Here is a 6,426-nt window from a genome sequence, read left to right as displayed (position 1 = left end):
TTTTTTTTTTTTTTTTTTTTTTTTTTAATGTTCTCAGGGTTAGTTATTTATTGATGGTATATTTCTACAACACTTCCATTTGAGTATGCTACCTAGTTTCTGAACATAGATGATGATAATTTCTACATGGCAATTGACCCATGTCAATTTAGGCTTTGCTAATGTTCCATTACTGTCTCTTTCTGGAAATCTACTTGCACAAGAAGATGACTTATAATTCAAAGCCTCAAACAAAACTTACTCCATTTAGATTAAAATGAAAGATAAAACAAAATAAAAGCCTAATTCCATTTTCCACCCCAAAATACATCAAAGTTATATTTTGTTATATGTTACATTGTTTTTTTTTCTTTTTCATTGTTCTTCTGACTGTTTATTTTTGCCACCAGCAGAACTTGGCTTTAATGAGACAGAGCTTAAAAGTATTTAATCTAGAATTGGACTAACTGTACCAAAGACATTATAATAAATAAAAGATAGACAAGTGTAAGTAGTATAAAATAATTGATACCATTTCATTTAATAGGAATATCCAGCATGTATTGAGTCATTTTGGCATCTTAGTTCAATTTCAATTTCCAGTTCAGAATATTCTTACCCAACTCTTTCATCACATCCCATAAAGTAATTTCATTGTCTATCACCACCACAACCACCACCTTCACCACCACAACCTCAATTACAACTACAACCACCACCACCACCAACTCCCAACATGCCAGCTGTTTGTCAAGAATCACAATTCAGTTTTGCAGATGGTCTTTTACGTTTTTGTTATCTTGTGTCCCTTCTCCTTTTTCTTTTATAATAAAGTTTTATTGGAATGAAATTGAATTGGTATATTTCATTCGATTGGATGTTTTTTTTTTCATTCTTTATTTTCTTCATTGTTTCTGTGTACAAGCTGATTCTTCAAGATACTCTACATACACACACATTCACGCTCTATCTTTAATGTCGCTTTCTTTCTGTCTGTCTGTCTCTCTCTCTCACACATTTTCTTTATTCAAAGGATTGAAAGAAATCTGATAGTGATTTTATTTCAAAAACTCTTTCTTTTCTGAAGAAAGTCTAATTCATCCCTATTATGGTAACAAAACTAAACCAGATTGGATGTATTTTGTATTCTCAAGGTGCAAGTTTGGAGAAAACTTGATAAATCTTTGTGGATAAAATATTTGAGAGAGCAACATGATGTTATACATATCAGCCAGTTTAAATTGAAATAATTCAAAAGAAGAGGTGCTTTATGTCCTTCAGATGAAAGGCAACTGTTACTTTGTGACCTAATATAAAAATTTATTCTTTTAAGAAGGGGAAAAAGAGAAAAATCATGGTGTATGTGAAAGAAAATTTAAGATAGCAGTCATTTTCAGACTGGGTCACTGAGAAAATCTGTTGGAGTCTACATAACATATACTACACCTTACTCATTGCTCAACTGTCTGGTATTAAAAATATAGATATTTATCTTAATATATACATATCAGAGATCCTAACACTTAGATGCCATGTAAAAAGCATTGGTGTGGGTGCTGCTACCACATAACAAGCACTGATAAAAAAGCATCCAGTATACACTGTAGAGTGGTTAATATTAGGAAGGGCATCTAGTTGTAGAGACCAAACCAAAACAGGCTTTGGAACCTGGTGTGGTGCTTGGCCTTGCCAGTTGCTGTCAAGTTGTCTAACCCATGCCAGCATAGAAAATGGATGTTAAATGATGAGATTTATATGTACATTTAAAAAAAAAATGTCGACCAGCTTTGTATTCATTGTTCTTGCTAGTGAGTAGTATTATAACCAATTGTTTCACAGTTACACATCTTCCCATAATAAGAAGCTGTGGTAATTTAAACTTACACCATTTTCCTCAGTAATTCAGCAACCATAGGCAACACTGCTAGTGAAGAGAGAGTGAGGAACTAGCAATATTTATTCTGAATTCTTCAATTATTTTTCTTTTAAATTCCAAAATTTGATACTCAAATTTCTACAAAGAGAGAAAATATCAAGTATTTATATTTTTTTCTCCTCTCCAATATATCCCTAGTATATGTGAGTAAAACATTGATTATCCACAAATGCCCTGATCCCTTTTGTTACCAACCTGCTTGTGGCTGTCCCTGGTTCTAAGACACAAACATCCTGTTTTAAAGTGATTGAAATTAAAATTTTCCATCCAAATTTCATGCTAATTGAAGCACTAGCTTAATAATGAGAAAATTATTTTCCTAAATTCTTAATTATTTAAAAAATTAATTGAAACAAAGAAAATATATTTCAGCAGGATTATGGTAATCAAAGGATTAAATACTGGTGTGAAAATTAGCTGCACAGGCAGTGTAGACATAGTTTTTCCTTTAGTCATTATGGTGTAGGCTTGTGCTGCCTGACTGGCTCCTGTGCTGGTAGCAAGTAAAAAGCACCATTCAAGTGTGGTTGATGCCAGTGCTGTTTCACTGGCTCCTATGCCAGTGGCGTGTTAAAAGCATCCACTACACAGAGTGGTTGGCATTAGGATGGGCATCCAGCTGTAGAAACCTTGGTAGATCAGATTGGAGCGTGGTGCAACCTCCCAGCTTGCCAGTTCTCAGTCAAACCATCCAACCCATGCCAGCATGGAAAGCAGACATTAAACAATGATGATGATGATTTATGTTATTGCATTAACCAAAGCCATTCAGTTATGTGTTTGTTCCAGATGAGCAGTGTGAATCATTATTTTAGAATAAACTTAAAATTGTTTTTTTAAAGCCTGGTACTTATTCTGTTGGTCTCTTTCTGCTAAACACCAGTTGTCAAGTGGTAGTGGGAGACATACACAACAGGCTTCTTTTAGTTTCTATCTACCAAATCCACTCGAGGCTATAGTAGAAGACACTTGCCCAGGGTGCCACACATGGAGACTGAACCTGGACCCATGCGATTGGGAAGCAAGCCTCTTATCGCACAACTATGCCTACACCTATGATTTTTTTTTTTTTAAACAATTGGTGGTAAAATTAGTTGTATAAGCACCACAAAACATGGTCTGCTTCTTACGCTATACTATGGTAAAATTTATTGCAGATGACTTCATAGCTTGAACCATGACTATTTTATACATTATTTATCCCTTTGTTCATTAGTCATTTCTCTGTTCAACAGTCATCAAGTCACAAACTTATTAATCAGGTATCTAATTCTTTGACACATGATCATTTCTGAATTTTCCAGTCCATTCATAAACAGTCCACACAACGACAAAGCTCTATGGAAAGTCTTTCATGTATTTTAGCTCTCTTATAATACCTTCAGTTCACAGAAAATTTTTCTTCAAACAGAAACTGGAACAGCAGAGAATACACTGCTTTTGTTTCAATTAATTTTGAAAATAATCAAGGATTTAGTTAAATAACTTTGTTGTTATTAAGTCAGTGTTTGAAACATAATTAGCATGAAGTTTTAACTTAGTTCACTGTAAAGCAGGAATTTTGCATCATAGAATCAGGGTAATTCTCAGGTTGGTTGGTTGACTCTTTAGCATTCAGATTATTCTGTTAAATGTAAAGCTTATTTATTAGTATTGTCTTAAATTAATCATAGGCATAGGAGTGGCTGTGTGGTAAGTAGCTTGCTCATGAACCACATGGTTCTAAGTTCAGTCCCACTGCGTAGCACCTTGGGCAAGTGTCTTCTACTATATTCTCGCGCCGATCAAAGCCTTGTGAGTGGATTTGGTAAATGGAAACTGAAAGAAGCCTGTCGTATATATATATATATATATACATATAGTGTGTGTGTGTGTGTCTGTCCCCCCCCCCCAACATCGCTTGACAACCGATGCTGGTGTGTTTACATCCCCGTAACTTAGCGGTTCGGCAAAATACACCGATAGAATAAGTACTAGGCTTACAAAGAATAAGTCCTGGGGTTGATTTGCTCGACTAAAGGCAGTGCTCCAGCATGGTCACAGTCAAATGACTGAAACGAGTATCTTTTAGCTTCGAGATTTTGATGATGTGATTGTTTATTTTTAAAATGACATCATAGGGTATGTATGAGAGGTTAGATCTGGCCAGTTTGAACATAAAACTGGCAGAATGACTGAGCCAGATATGGCCGGTTTAAATACTGAAGAGTTAAATTGATGTTTCAAGTTCAAACTTGAACTAAATGGGAGTCTATGTCTAGAGATGCAAGCAACAGTTTCCCACTAATAGGACAAAAATAAGTGCATTGCAAATAATTGTTTGTCCTTGTTTTTAGACCTCATTTTATGTTTTTATTTTATTGACTTAATATTATCGCAGACCACTATTAACCTGTAAGTAGTTATATACACAAAATGTTGCCAATATTTGATTTTCTAGGTGTGTTGTCTCCAGTAAGTCTGTCCATAAGATTCAACTAAATGATTTGGTAAAAAATGTCACTAGGTTTGTATTATAAATTGAGCTGATTTCTTCCCCACAGCCTGTTTGTGTAATACAAACTAGTTAAGTTGATTTCGTGTCGAAACATCAAATAGTAAAGTCCAAAGCAGAATTTTCATCTAGGACCTTGTAGTTTCAGAAATAACGTCTTTATTCTGTACCACTATTGAAAACAATGGATCAAATCTATGCATATCAACAGAAAGAACTTTATACAATGAAAGTATGTCTCATTAATGATGCAACAAAAACCAAATAATGTTGTGCGATTTATTGTGTATACAATTGATCTGACCATATCTTTTTGTATATCTGTTCCAAATCCTTGATATATGCACTATCAAGCTTGTTCACACATATAAACTTTATAAATTACTGTCTCTTTTACTAAGAGTCCTCCTTAATCCCATAAGTATAATTTTTGTACATTGCTCTTTTTACTCAAGAACCTTGGACCGCATCATTTGGAAATTATATATACTGGCACTCAGTTCTAGTTGATCCAATCAATGGAACAGCCTGCTCATAAAATTAACATGTTGGTGGCTGAGCTTGGCCCTTTGAATTAGGGCTGAGTTAATCGGAGCAATGTGAAATAAAGTGTCTTGTTCAAGGACACAATATGCCATTGGGAATTGAACTCCTGACCTTATGATCATGACCTGAATACCCTAACGACTAAACCACGTACCTTTACATTTGGAAATTACTAGAAAATTGCACACTTTCTGACATCTGTTCCAGTATTTCTGTACATTGATGACATACTTGTCCTGTTAACTTTAAAGAAACAGATTTTTAAATTCGAAATGTCACATCCAAGAGATCAATTTACAAAGAAGTTGGCCTAGTTACTTCCAACTGATGGCATGAACTTATGAAGATAGTCAATAACCAGTGCCTTTTGCATCCCTAAAGACTGAGGCCATCACCTTCCCTGCAGATGAAACAACTTTGGCTTGTTTTGGAGCAAGTGATTAGGGATGTTTCCACTGTATGGATTGTCTCTTTGTCTTTGGCTCAGTGTTGAAGCCACCCTCATCTTGGGTTTGGAAACATTCAAAGAAGTCAGCTGGGTCTGCCTCAAAGAATGTCAGATTTTCCTGTGATGTGATCAGCCTGGTGTACTTTTGTTGAGGTGTCAGTAGACCTGGCAAGTTCATAGTGCAGGATATTCTCAACACTCTTACTGGATCTGTTAATAACATAGGCTGTTTGATTTACAGTCTGTTATCCATCATGTAGTGAACACAATCAATGCTTTTCTTGGTGGTGGCAGGATGTCTACACCTTGGGTCATATTCAAGACTCTACATTCCCTCCTAAATCAGCTGCCCACTTTTGCACTATTGATAAAGCTGGAGCATCATCCCCTAATGTAACAATAATGTTACCATGAATGTCCTTGTGGGCTAAATCTCTTTTTCTGCAGGTACTTGATAACACCAGGATACTAAATTTCGTCCATTTTCAAGAAAAGTTGCTACTAGTTACATTGGAAGTCTTTGAAAAGTCTGATGTTAGTTTACCTGGAAAGAGACAATGCAGTTATTAATTAGTAGGAAGAGTTGAAATTAATGCTCTAGTATTACTCCTTCACAGATCTAGCAACACTCGTTCATAGTCAGCTGATGATCTTTTCAGCCCATCCTTGTAGTGTATGTGTATTGTTTCTGAGGCAAATTGTCTTGCCTGGTCTGTGACATTCAGGTGTTCTTTAACATGTTGCATCATGTAGGGACCTTTCCTTGGATGCTATGTTGCAAATTTGGCATATAAACAAAACATACACTAAGTATGTGCAACCAATAATATATATATGCACACACACACACACAAATACATATATATAGCATACAATCCTTTCATGTAATATGTCATCATACACAACTCAAATCATTTTGTTATAAGAAAATTTTATTAATCGTTTTGTAAATATTAAAAAAAAAAAAACTGATTTAATCATATTTCTTTAATAGTATGTTTAGACTGTTTAAAGTTGATTTAT

The sequence above is a fragment of the Octopus bimaculoides genome, chromosome 17, assembly GCF_001194135.2.
Source record: "Octopus bimaculoides isolate UCB-OBI-ISO-001 chromosome 17, ASM119413v2, whole genome shotgun sequence".
NCBI classification, from domain to species: domain Eukaryota; kingdom Metazoa; phylum Mollusca; class Cephalopoda; order Octopoda; family Octopodidae; genus Octopus; species Octopus bimaculoides.
Note: the sequence above shows the minus strand (reverse complement) of the source record.